Source organism: Adiantum capillus-veneris, chromosome 8 (genome assembly GCF_014529385.1).
Source record: "Adiantum capillus-veneris isolate H3 chromosome 8, ASM1452938v2, whole genome shotgun sequence".
Taxonomy (NCBI): Eukaryota; Viridiplantae; Streptophyta; class Polypodiopsida; order Polypodiales; family Pteridaceae; genus Adiantum; species Adiantum capillus-veneris.
Window position 1 is genome coordinate 39,866,105 of NC_140938.1, and position 14,274 is coordinate 39,880,378.

Below are 14,274 nucleotides of genomic sequence, written 5' to 3' on the forward strand. Positions count from 1 at the left end.
CAATAGTGTTTTGAATTTACATTTGAAAAAGTTTGTCAGTTCTTACATTCTCCAAAGGCTGTCATTTTTGGCCTATAGAGGCCATAGGAGAGGGTGGTGGAGAAAACGTGCAGTCTTCTGGCCATTTATTTTCGATGGTTAGATGACTGCCAGGTGGATTGAGAGTACAAGCAGAGGATGCACGATGTGAGTTCTCTGCAGTGCATCGGGAAGGTGTGCCAAAATGCCCTAGCCCCTCGTCCACAACGCGGCCTGGCAGCCCGTCTGCTCTATCCTTCATGGCTCCGGTGCATCATGCGGTGCCTGCACCGCCTTCTTCTCTCTCACAGCGTCTACGAGGCCTTGCAATCCCTGCGTGCCTACACAACGCTGTCTTCAAGCGTGCACGTCTCTATTTGCTTTCACAACGTGCATCACATGCAGCAAAGCTACAACGCTCTCTTCTCTCTCACAACGTCTACGATGCCTAGCAATGCTTGCGTGCCTGCACGGCCCTCACAGCGTGTGTGGCATTGAATGCTTGATGGGAAGCTAACGTTCTGCAGTCGAACACTAAAATGCTATTATATTATTGAATTGTATAAAAGCATGTTCCCACATTGTGTTCGAGAAAAATGTGTCGCAACTTAATGTCTTGTCGTTCATGGCTAGAAAAATACATTTTTCCTAAACAGTGAAAATAAGAGGAAACTTAAAATTCTCTAACTTTATAGGTCAAAATTTGAATCTTTTGCCGACAATTTGTGTAAATTTCACGGTTTCTTAAAGCCAAGCTTAAAATCTAGTCGGGATTTCCCAATTTTAACCGGTTAAAATAGACTAGATTCCGGTTTTTTTCTAACACTACTGCCATTTCAATCTCAAAAATGTCAATTGAGAGCAAGGGGAAAAGGAGAATTTCCACCTCGAAATAGAGAAAAATAATGTAAAAACTTGAAAAATAAATCTAATTTTTAACATTTTCTCTAGGCATATTCAAGAAAAGAAATTTTGTATGTCTGTAAAAATATTTTTTCCCGAACACTTTAATGGGGGGGGGGAGAGAGAGAGAGAGAGAGAGAGAGAGAGAGAGAGAGAGAGAGAGATGCACGTGCATGCGTCAATCACACTAAAACTTGTGTAAATTTGACGGTTTTCTTAAAGGCAAGCTTAAAATCTAGTCGGGATTTTCCAATTTTAACCAGTTAAAGTAGATTAGATTCCGGGTTTTTTCTAACACTAGTGCCGTTTTCAATCTCAAAAATGTCAATTGAGAGCAAGCGGAAAAGGAGAAGTTCCACCTCGAAATAGAGAAAAATAATGTAAAAACTTGAAAAATAAATCTAATTTTTAACATTTTCTCTAGGCATATTCAAGAAAAGAAATTTTGTATGTCTGTAAAAATATTTTTTCCCGAACACTTTAATGGAGAGAGAGAGATGCACGTGCGTGCGCGCACACACTACACACTCACTCATTTTCATAATGAAAATGTTCATATGAATATAGTAAGGCTTGAAATGACTTGAAATGTCACCTATAAAAGTTAATGTGAGGGTGATTACTTGATTTGAGCTTGTGCATCTCAAAAGCTGGGTGGAGCCAAATATTAAAATCATATTATGTTATCAAATTGTATAAGAGCAGCCCTTCTTCTGCCTTTCTGCATCTCAGAATTTGTGAGCTCATATAGTTATAGATTACCTTTAGCTTTGCTTGCCAATGGCTTTTATCAAATTGTGAAAGAGCAGCTCTTCTTCTACCTTTGTGCATCTCAGAATTTATGAGCTCATTTACTTATAAATTACCTTTAGCTTTGCTTGCCAATGGCTTCCAAAGAACATAGTGCGAGTTCTTTTGTTGCTGAAGGACGAGAATGGTATGGAAGCAGTGGAGACTCCGGTGGTGCTGACAGCATGGATTTTGAAGGCGGTGAGGCTTATTGACACCTTTTGTGTTGTAGTTGCTCATTTTGGTTCGTCAAACTTTTGAAGAATTTGTATTGTGAAATGTATCTCTAACTTGTGTTACGAATGTGGTGCTCGTTCTGAATTTGGCGAATGTCGTTGTTCAATGATCATTATTTCCATTACTCTTTTGCAAATGTAATGTTTTTTTTAGTTGTTCTCTTGTTCCTGTGTTATGCTACATTTGAATCCTTCCATGGGCTTCGTTTGTCTTGAATCGCTACTCACATCGTCAAAAGATAGTCAAAATGCAGCAATAGGTCAATAGTAATGTTGCTCTAATCAATTGGTTTACCTCAAGAAGTAGAAGAAGTCTTACCTTTTAGGGGCTTTTTAGAAAAAGTCAAATGCATTGCTTTTGAAAATAGTGATCGAGCACATCGCATATCTAACACGTAGGACGCGCTCCCATAGCAATATTTCGAGTGGTTGAGCCTATGAGCACTATCTCTTGAATACACCATTTGATACACAACGAGATTTTGAAACACTTAGGTTTTATTTTGCACCCTTGCATTGTGCATTGTCTCCAACACAGTAGCATTGCATGCGTTACACGTGCACACAATATGCTTACATGCTCATTCTCATTAGATAGCCATCGAAAATCTCTCTCTCTCTCTCTCTCTCTCTCTCTCTCTCTCTCTCTCTCTCTCTCTCTCTCTGTGTGTGTGTGTGTGTGTGTGTGTAACACACAGAAGTGTACGTAGATCTTTATCACAACTACATTCACCACTCTCATATGATTACCAATCTTCTTATATTTGTAAGCACGTCTCTACCTTCTAGTTGCTTTAATATCCAAGAAGTAACCATACAAAAAGGTTGTCATGCAATAAAATTTCTATTGCAAATGAGTGCTTCTGTTTCTATCTATCATTGCCGAAGTTTTCCTTATATGTGAAAGGCATTACGTCCTCATACTTGATCTTCTACAGAGCTCCGAAGTTTGACAGAAGGTACTCCAAGCTCGAGTCGTAAATGTGTCGACGTGTCCTCAATTGCATGCACATCATCACCGCCTCGCAAAAGCTCGAAGGAAGGGGTCCATAAGCCCCACAGGCCTATTGCATGTGCATTGTTTCATTTGAACGACTCAGTGAACTCTGGATGTGAGCCTTTAGTTTTTGAAAAGTGTCTTTCTTTGAGAGTCGTTTTATCGAGTTGTAGAGCTATTTCCTGATTTTACTATCTTTTGGATTATCTATGCAAGCAAGTTGTGGAGGACCCCATTAATGTGAAGAAGGAAGCATATCTTGAAATACCTGTTTTGCCTTTGTCTACTGAGCATCTGGTGCCACTGCAAAGGAACAATCGGCCTAAACCATATTGAGGGCACACCTCTGAACATTGCTAATGATCCAAGTCCAATTGAAGTCGAGCCTTCTATTCAAGATTCTAGGCTATATGGACCAGATGAATCATCTCAACTACATAGCAAGTCTATTGATCTTAGTATTGTTCCATTTGCTCAAAGTCTTCTACCACAATTCTTGATTACTGACATCTCTTATTCTAGCCAGCGATTCTGTATTGAGGGCAAGATATTGAATCTGTATGGCACCTACAAAGTTGGCCTTCACCAACTGAAGTACAGCCTCTACTTGAAGGTCGACTTGGTTGATGAAGAATGCACCGACACTATCACGATGGTGGTCAATGATCCATATATAGAGCTCTATGTCGACAAGATCCACCTTCGTGACTTTGTTCACATCGACACCCCAATTGTTAAACGTAAAAATAGAGCATATGAGGGATCAACATTGTATTCCTTATACATTGATGCTACAACTGCTATAAGCACAACAGAACCTTTCCCAGTGTCCCTCACCTTCGTCCCTGATTGCAAGATACGTGCATTTCTTGATGACATAGGTGCACAACAATCTTCGACTGGACGTTCTCAGTTAAGCACACTTGCTTTTGTTATTTTACAAAAGCACAACTCACAATCAAGATTTGATGGACCTGTCAGTGATCTTCTAGTTGCAAATAGTCCTCTCCCATCAGATAGGTCATTTGTAAGAATTGACCTACCTTGCTTATTGTTTTCTAGTCTTCTATTATAGATTTGAAATCTTCCATCATATAGTCATGGTCTTTCTTATTTGATTTACATATTTTAATATTCTCTTGTAGCTGAGTTTTGTGAACTCTCGCAAAGATGACTGCCAACAGTTGCTTCAAGAAATGGTTGTTGATGGCCCTGTAATGTGTGTCTCAAGAAACATTGGAGTATTCCTCAGCAAACCAAACACCTTGTCAATACTAGATGTTATAATTCTAGTGTCTGTTCGTAGTGTGCGCCTCAGAGAGAAGCCTGTGCTGTCTTTCAGGCTCAAACCAAAAATTTGGGATACAATCGTGAGATGTGCTCATATAGAATAAAGTGATATATTTCAAGTCCCTTCTCTCAAACTCTGACATAGTTATCTTGTGCAGGTTGTTGGCACGCTTCGGTTCGTCAACTTCAATAGCGTGTTGTAGGAGAAGCATTGTTCAAATTGTAAATCCACAAAAGTCTACAGACTCAGGCAAGCACCTTATTGTGGATCTTGCAATAAAAACACCACAATAATCACGACACCAAAGTTGGAAGCACGTATCGCAGCAAAAGACAAAAAGCTTCTCGATGTGCAAGTCATTGGTGCAGCAGTTGATTTAGTCCTTGCATTGGATAGGACCTTCAACGAAATCTACATTGAGTCTGTTTTTGAGGCAAGAGACACCTTGGTAACAACCTCACGCTTTGGCCGCTTCAAGATCAATGCAAGTGGCCATGTGGTGGCGTACCAAACCAACACTTAGTGTTGCGAATGTCCGACTTTCATTATTAGCTACCCTTAATTTTGCATACTTGTTATAACTATATCCTTGAATGAAACCAATGCTTCCATCCTCTACTTTTTTGTAACGTGCTTTCGCACACTTTTGGCTGTGCTCATAACTATTGTGATTGTTGCTCAAAAGATTGTCTGTTTCTCTTCTCTCTCTCTCTCTCTCTCTCTCTCTCTCGCTCTCTCTCTCTCTCTCTCTCTCTCTATCTACAAACAAAGACAAATAGGCACACACAGATACAGAAAACATTCTCTCTCTCTCTCTCTCTCTCTCTCTCTCTCTCTCTCTCTCTCTCTCTCATACAGACAAAGATACAAACCCACACACACATATACAAATATCCATATCAATATTTTCATACACATGTGTACAAACGTAGATACACACAGCTAGAAACAAACAAACACGTGCACACGATTTCTGCTAGACATGCAGAATCCTACTAATTTGAGTATTCCAAAAGAGATAGACATTGACATGATATTTATGCAAACACATCCTTTTAATCAAGAATTGTTTTTAGCACTCCATGGTGTATTGCAAACAAGCTTAAGCTTCGAATCATTTAGGCTTATGATGCAACAATGCTTGTTCGAGAACTACTTAACAAATTTTATCATGCATTCTTCAGCTTCATTGTTCTTTGTATCACAATTGGAGCCATTAAGTGAAAGAGTTGCGCAATTGAATGCTTTATACAAAACTTGCAAAACATCAATGACTCTCACAATGGAAGTCATAAATATTTTCTCCCACAAATTCGAAAAATCACTTGTTGTAATTCTTCACAATGCTACAAGCGGCCACAACAAACAAGAAGTAATTGAAAAACCAATTGAACAATTTAAAAAAGGGCTTCTAATTACGGATGCATCTATTATGGGCTTAATCTATTATCCTTTCACAAATTCCCAATCACGTCATAAGCTTGTCCACTGGACAATTAGAGAGTGTGATGAATTAACGCGCTTATGGATGGAGAACATGGATAAACCGGCTACTCAAATCGCAAATATTTTTCTTGAAAAGCAACCACATTGTGTCCATACACACTCTGCAATTACAACAAAACTAAAGCGACTAAGACATATAAAGCTGACAGAGACTACCTCATCGAAGCAACATGATTCCATTCATCCAAAACAAAAAAGAAAAATTTTGAACAAATTCCTCAAGAGGCTGAATGACACACCTACATATCCATGCAAAAAATGTGGCTGTTTGTTTTTCCGCTCACAAGTCACATGATTCACTCCTCCACTATGCTCACATGCTGGATGTGCAAAACAAAAAAGATGTTGATCTCTATTTTATTGTCGCGCATGCAAACGCAAACCAAACAAATCTAGGGTCGCGTTTGAGAGCTTGCATACATTGGGCTTCAACAACCCGCTGCTGCCAATCATGCAACTAAACAATGTTGAGGCATGCCTAGTCTCCATTCGCATACCGTTTGCAAAGATTCGATAGCTAACTTATGATAGCCAATATGGTTTGCGAGGGAGTGCCGTCAATGTTCTTGCGAATATCGAAAAAACACAGGAAGTGCTTCCTCATTTTATCCAGGATGAGGCTCCAGTCTTGATAGGTCTCAAACGCAAGCTCGAGTACACACATTGCTACTTATCTGGCCTTGTTAGACCGTTATTGACAGTAAAGACCACACACGCTCTTCTTCACACCTCTCTATATAAAAAGAAAAACATAACCATAAATGATAAATGGCTTGCACACTTTCAAGAAATCTCGCACTCATCACTTCCCCTACACACAAGCGCATATGAGGTAGAGGACGAGGAAAGTATTGACACTGATGTGCTCTTGCACAACATCACTACTGTTGAGCAGGTCGTCGATTATAACGATAAAATTTTGCATGTTGCACCATCGGAGGGGAACACACCACTTGGTTTTTTTGCTGATGAGTTTTGTGAGGAGCTAAGTTTTCCTACCATCTTTTTTGGAGAGCCTAGAAAATACCACCAACACGTATCTAAAAATTACGACAAGCAGTAGCCAAATGGGAGCTAATGCACAAAGATAGACATTTTGCACTCAACATCGAAAACTTGTTTTTCAAATCTGTGAAGCTCATGACAAAAAAAATACTATCCTCCATTTGGATACGCCTCCGTAAAGCAAAACTCGAGGGAGAAACCCTTTGTGCTAGACAGGTTTGTCATGACACAAACATAGAGAAGGTAGTCTCGTCACAACTCGGCTATAGAGACTTTGAAGCGCTTCGTACCTCGCCGGATTATAAAGAAAATTTTTAAAAAAAGTTTTTTGCCATGATTCGACAACTAGGGTCCCCAACTTTCTTTGTGACATTTTTCTCTGCTGAGAAACGTTGGAACAAGCTTGTCGATGCCTTGCAACAACTAGTCCCGCTGGAACAAGATAGCAATGAGAGTGATAGCTGCTTTTGTAGACGCTTGGTATGAGCAGATTCAATAACAACAACTCGCTTCTACCTTAACCACTTCACAGCCATGAAAAGAATACTGCTTAACAACAGCACATTATGTGGAAAAATCCTTGATATTTCTTTGTTACAGAGTTCCAAAGCCGTGGCAGCCAGCATGACCATGGTCTTTTATGGTTGAAGAAGCTCCTATATTAGACCATAACACAGATGATACTATTGTGACATTTGTGGACAAGTACATAAGTACAAACAGCTCTAAGCTACTATCAGAGCTTCGTGAAATACAAACACATCGCCATAGAAAAACTTGTCTTAAGAAAGGAAACTCTTGTCGCTTCACTTTTCCAAGGTTCCCCATGCCATTCACAATCATTCTCAGACCCACCATCAATGACTACAAAAATCAAAAGAGAAGCAAGAAAACTTTTAAATGCATTAAGAATAGCCTTGATACACTTCCCACTGGAACTACCGTTTCCCTTGAAGAATGGATACAAAGCCTCCATTTGACATTCAAAGAATATACTTTGGCAATAGCAAACTTACTATCCACAACAACAATCTTCTTGAAACGAGATATAATAGACATTTACACAAACAATTTCAGCCCCACGATTTCCACACTGTGGGACGAAAACATTGATATTCAATTCGTCTTGAACGCACATGGCGCAGCAAGTTATTGCACATCATACATGACAAAAATCTAAAACTCATTGATAGGAGTAATAAAATCTCAATTTGATATTTGCGTTGCCAATAACGCAACAACAATTGAGCGGATGCGTAAGCTCGGCAACACTATTCTCAACACTCAACAAATTAGTGCACAACAAGAATCTTACATAGCATTATCATTGCCACTTAATTCTACAACTCGTGACTTTGTTTACATAAGTACCAACCCTCCTGATCAACGTGCATTGGTCCTGAAAAGAAAAGCATCTCTATAAAAACTAGACTCATCTGACACATTAAACATATTCTTCCAAAACATTATTGATAAATATGTTGAAAGACCACAAAGTCTCCATCATCTATGTTTGGTTGAATATGCATCAAACATTAAACAAGAGGGCACAACATACAAACAATTGCGCAAAGCTAAGATCATAAGATTCGTCAAATATAACATTCTTAAAAACCCAGAAGATCACTATAGAGAACAATGCTTGCTATATCTCCCTTGGATCAATAATGAAAACCAACATTTGACAGAATCTTCTGCATGGAGTGATGCATATAACCAATATCTACAAGTCATAAAATCAAATGAGATCAAGTTCAATAAAAACTCAAGCCCAATAGACAAATTAGACATGCATTGCATTTCCACCCCAAGCACAACTAGTACGACCAACAACGACTCACATGCTTTAGATCACGTAGACATTCTTAATGACTTGCAAATTAATATGCACTCTAGAAACCCTTTCTACTTACAACATTTCAAGTACACCTCCTGAAAAATGACGACTTCCACGCAATGATCAAAAAATTAAATGAGCAGCAACGACACATATTTGACGACATCATGTTGAAAAAAAGAATTCAACCCAACAAACAAATACACCTCTTCCTCACAAGAGGTGCAGGAACAGGGAAAACATTCACATTGTTATTGTTAGTAGAAGGACTACAAAGATTTTACAGCCTTAGAAATGCCCCAAATCCAGAATCTCAATAGCATTGCTTATGGCGTACACAGGAAAGGTAGCTTTCAGTATTGGTGGCACAAAAATCCACTCGGCGCTTCACTTGCCTCTAATTACTTCTGCACATACAAGGTTGAGCGCCGAAAAGTTGGATGTCCTTTCTCTCCTTTACAAAGACTTGAGAATTGTAGTTTTTGATGAGGTGTCTTTGATAGGCTTAAGCGTGTTTTCCATGGCCGACTCACGCTTGCGAGCAATCAAGCACGTTCACGATAAACCATTCACTGGGCTGGACCTCATTCTTTGTGGTGATCTATGTCAGGCAAGCCTTGTTAAGGATAGCTGGATCTTCACGCAAAAACATGCACTTTTAGAAGCAGTTTCTCCATCGTATTGGCACACTCATCCACAATGCTACGAGCTTACACTAACAATGCGACAGAATGATCCAACGTTCATAGAAATTCTTAACAGACTTCGCGTTGCACAACATACTTCTGAGGATTTGGGATATCTTAACAGCAATTACTAGAGACCCGTTCCAATTAGCCATCAAGTTTCTCATCTATTTTACTCCAACAAAGAAAATGACGCTCATAATCTTGTTATTTTCAATCAAATAGAGGGAACACCCCAAACTTTCATCGCTATTGATAAAAGAAATAACTCAAGCAACAAAACAATTAACATCCCTACAGATCCCAAATTCACTGGAGGATTGCACTCAACACTAAGCCTGAAAATAGGTATTGTTGTCGAGCTATGCGCAGGAAACTTGGATATTCTTGATGGGCTGGTTAATGAAGCAGAAGGCGAGTACAAAACCTTTACAGAAGCAAGAAAAAAACAATAATTTGGGTTCACTTCTCTAACCCTATGATTGGAAAGAAAAAACGCTATGAAATCATACATTGTATTCATCAACCATTAACAACCAATGGACCCCAATAGAACGTGTTGTTCGTGAATTCCAGGTCGGGAAAAACTATTTGAACGTAATCTCTAGATACCAATTCCCATTGTAAGCAACTAGTGCTCGAACAATTCACCGTTCCCAAGGTCTTATGTTGCAAACACTAGCCTTCAATCCTGGAAACATACGAACACATGGTCTCGCATACACATCATTGTCACGCGTTCGAGACCCAACAAATCTTTACCGCTCAAAACAATACAACCTTCCCATATCAAAGTCGACCAAATTGTACTACAAGAATTGGATCGCCTAAAAGTGCAAGCTAAATGGATCTCCACCCAAAAGTCATTGCAACCTTACTCAAACACACATATCATCATCCAATCTCTCAATATTGTGTCCTTTAATAAACGCATAAGAAAGATTGCAACAAATCCCATCCTAATGACATCACATGTACTTTGTTTGCAAGAGACAAGACTAACAAAAACAATACCGCATGCAATACCAGGCTTCCTACAACACCAATTTAATGCAAAAGTGGGTGTCTCGATTCTCCACGAAGAAACACTAACCCACTTTGCAAATGGGAATATCTCTCGTCCAGGAATTGAGATGTTATATACAATGATCAAGTTCACAAACAACAAAATCATCAAGATAGTTTCCCTTTACAATTTGCCTTCAACACAATTAACAAATTTAATCGCATTAAAATCATTACTTGAACAACACACTATGGAAATTCCAATCATTATCTTGGGTGACTTCAACATTGACATTAAAGTTCCTAATACTTCGTACAACCACCTTTCCTCTTTCCTGCACAAATATAACATCTGACAATTGATAAAAGATGTTACAACAACTATATCTGCCTTACATGTATGTACATAGTACTAGGTCAGTCGCCATTTATCAAGGTTACATAGCCCACACACATTGTATGAAATGCATTTAATGTGACTATGCATTAGAAAACCATATATATAATGGCAAGAAGCATAGGGATCAAGTCGAGATGCCCATATGGACATCTCCCTCCACCACATCCATGCCAGAACCCATCCGCTGAGTCAAAGCAGGAAACTTGTCCATAGAATGTGCCCGAGAGGTAGAGGCCTCACCCAAAAGTACATCCTTATAAGAGTGCATCGCTTTTTCCCAAGCATCAATCAATGTGCAATTGTCATTGCAGGGAAGCTGTTTAAACGATACATTCTTATTGGCGTTAACCAGAGGAACATAATTACGGGATGAAGGTGGAGTACGAATTTTCACTGTCTTTTTAGGCACAACCCATGAGCCAACATCACTCGACCCAACATTTTTGTATTTCCATGCAGTTACATTCCCAACATCAGCAGACTCCGGATTTTTGTTTTTCCCTTTATCTCCATTGGGAGTCGCGTTCATAGCAGGGACTCCATTCAATTTAGCTTCACCCACAGATTTTCCTATAGGGGCAAGGGTAGAGGAAGGAACAGTCAAAAGAGGGGGCTGCAAAACTAGTTCAGGACATTCATATTGCATGTGACCGAATCTACCACATCTGAAACAAGAGTTAGCAAATTTGAGTTTGAAAGGACGCTTGCCCACCCAAGGATCTCCTGAATCCACCATAATTCCATCCGGGGTATGCTTGTCCGTATCCCAAAGAATACAAAACCTATTGCTGTTTGCATCCAATTTTGGGGGGGCAAATGACCTTGCCAAGCTGAGCAATCAACAACGGAAGAAAATGCCTCCACATGCGAGGGAAATCAACAATTTACACCCACACAGAACATTTGTGATGAATAAGACTTTGATAGTCCTTCGTAAGTGCCCAAGGCAGAACGTGGGTCATCTGCGTGCTAAAAAAGAGGGGGGACATCTCCAGCAAAAGGTTTCTAGCCCCAATATCTGCTAATATAAAACCTCATAGAAACCCTGATCACCAAAATAAATGCCTCAGACATCCTGGCGTTTGAGAAGGAAATCAACCCACTGTGTCCGACATCCTTTGCTACGGGCATTTTGCCAGGGAAAAACAAGATGAACGCATTCATGGCATATTGCGCTACCGGATCCATTAGGTCATGTACGACAGTTGCCTGACCATTCTAGGCTTTTTGAGCCTCTTCGAAGTCTTCATACATACAACATTTGATTTCAGAAGCACTCTCCGAAACACTTTCCATGGCTTTACGATGCTTGAAGACACACAGGAACTCTGACATGCATCAACCGGACCACGACTGAAAACTAAAGCAAAAGACTTTTTTTGTATTTTGTCAATTTATCTATTTATAGAGACTTCAGAGATATGTACATCTCCCATAGAGCTCATACATCTGCAAAATAAGTTTGCCTGAAATATTGTAAATTGTCCCTATCTGTAAATTGCCTGACACTATTGATATAGCAGGTCGTATAAAGTTCTGATAACAACGAGCAAACTGAGGGCGGCGAGGAGGGTAGAACACATGTTGACGAGGCCAAACAGCAAACACGCAGTTGAACACGCTTTCTGTCTCCACGTAGAGCTACTAGCCACACGAGCTGTCTGCGTGTAGGTTGCAGATTCGCGAAGCCAAGGTTACAAGGTTGCAGATTCTTTACGCGCACTCCCTCTGATTCTCTTGCCCACACACACACACACACACACACACACACACACACACATACACACACACTCATAGACACCTGTTGGTGCAAGCGCAGAGAGCTGCAATAGCGCGCAGGAGTTCACGCGACAAAGGAGAAAAAATCCTTTTCGTGATCGTTCTCATCCACCTCACACACACACACACGCATGTGCACGTGCACACACACACAAAGAGAGAGAGAGAGAGAGAGAGAGAATGAAATGAAACAAAATGTTATGTTATTTCTAACAAGTGCAACTGCATGCAAGCCGAGGCGAGTGCTTTCGATAGCCGTCGAGGTGTGCGTGAAGCAAGGTAACCTTAATTCACACTAGTTTTGTAACGGGCAACTCAAGTGGCTTATGTGTAAGTTTCTAGTATTTTAAGCATAACTTTTATGTATGACATAAAAAAAAAATCATGAAGCTTCTTGAGAGAATCTTGTTAGGATGTATTTAAGACTCTTAAGAGTCATATTTGAGATAAAAACGTGTGTTTTTTTTAAGAGCTTTTTTTTTTCATAAAATTGTAATTTACTACTTAACTTGAACGACTAGTAAATGTTGTTAGTTTTTATGTAAGTAACATAAAAGTGTGATAGGGTCATTATACACCTATTGAGGGATTTTTCAAAGAAGTTTAAGTCCGTTCAAAAAAAAAAAGGATTCTATCACTGGCTCCACTATTGGCTCTACACGCCCTTATTAATCAGAATCTATAGAGATTTTGCTGCACTATTGGCTCCACTATTGGCTCTATACGCCCTTATTAATCGGAATCTATAGAGATTTTGTTGCAGCTAAGCTATACAAATTTCTTCGAAAGACAATGCAGTCTACATCAGCTACATGCTCTTTCCCATCGTGAAAAAAAATGAAAGAACACAATGATGGCTTGCATGGCCGTCTCCAGTTCCTCGTCTACAGTATGAGGGACGTCCTTCCCTACACCTGTATCTACAGGACGACGGACCCAAAGCCACCTATGTCTTCACAATGGGTGCCTTGCCCTCCCAGATATCCTCGACAGGTTGCATGCTTGCCATGGCTTCTCTCTCCGCCCTTGTTCGCTCCCACACCTGGCACATCTCTTTCTCTCTCTCTCTCTCTCTCCCCTTCCTCTGCACCTCTTGCTCCTCCCAACTCTGCACGCCTCCCGATTTGTCTCTTGTCTTCTTGCTGCTCCAGGTCTCGTCTCGCCTGCTGCAATCCCACTTCCCTTGGTCGTAGACGGTTCCGTCTCCAAAGTGACACGCACACATTACGAACTCTGCGTCACTACACATTAGGAAAAGTTTGGACTCAAAAATGGGCCTTGTAAGAATTGTTGATGTGGCATAGCTTTCAAAAAGTGGGGATCGGTAAATTTTTTGCAAATAAGATCCAAACTTGTCGGAGGTTGGATATTTAGAATCTACTCTTCAAATGCTATCTATTGATATATAGCATGCATGTATCGGACATTGCCTTCATGTAGATCTAGAAAAAGGTGATTTTAGATTACCGTAACGGTAACAAAACCTGGCTGATTGAAAAAAATGGCATAACTTTCATAGAAGTCATCCAAAATTTTCGGACCTTGGTTCTTTAGAATCCATTTTTCAAGAACTTTCCAATGATAGGTCATATCATGGGGTTCTAAGCAATATTTAGAGGGGTCTACCAGGTTGCTTTCTTTTGTACAACTTTGATGATGTGACACTCTTAAAAGGCCCAAAAATGAGTTCAAAATTTTCCTAATGTCCACCCTCAGCGCAAAGCTGGACGCAGGGCTACCCATCTGCCCCTCACCAATTGCAGGTCCAACAGAGGTGCCCCTCACCAATTGTAGGTCCAACAGAGCTGCCCCTCACCAATTG

The 14,274-nt window shown here is 40.0% G+C and overlaps 1 pseudogene; it reads left to right on the forward strand.

The window, feature by feature from the left end:
- The first annotated feature begins 1,805 nt into the window (after positions 1–1,805).
- On the forward strand, positions 1,806–4,796 carry LOC147452011 (uncharacterized; annotated as a pseudogene).
- The last annotated feature ends 9,478 nt before the right edge of the window (positions 4,797–14,274 follow it).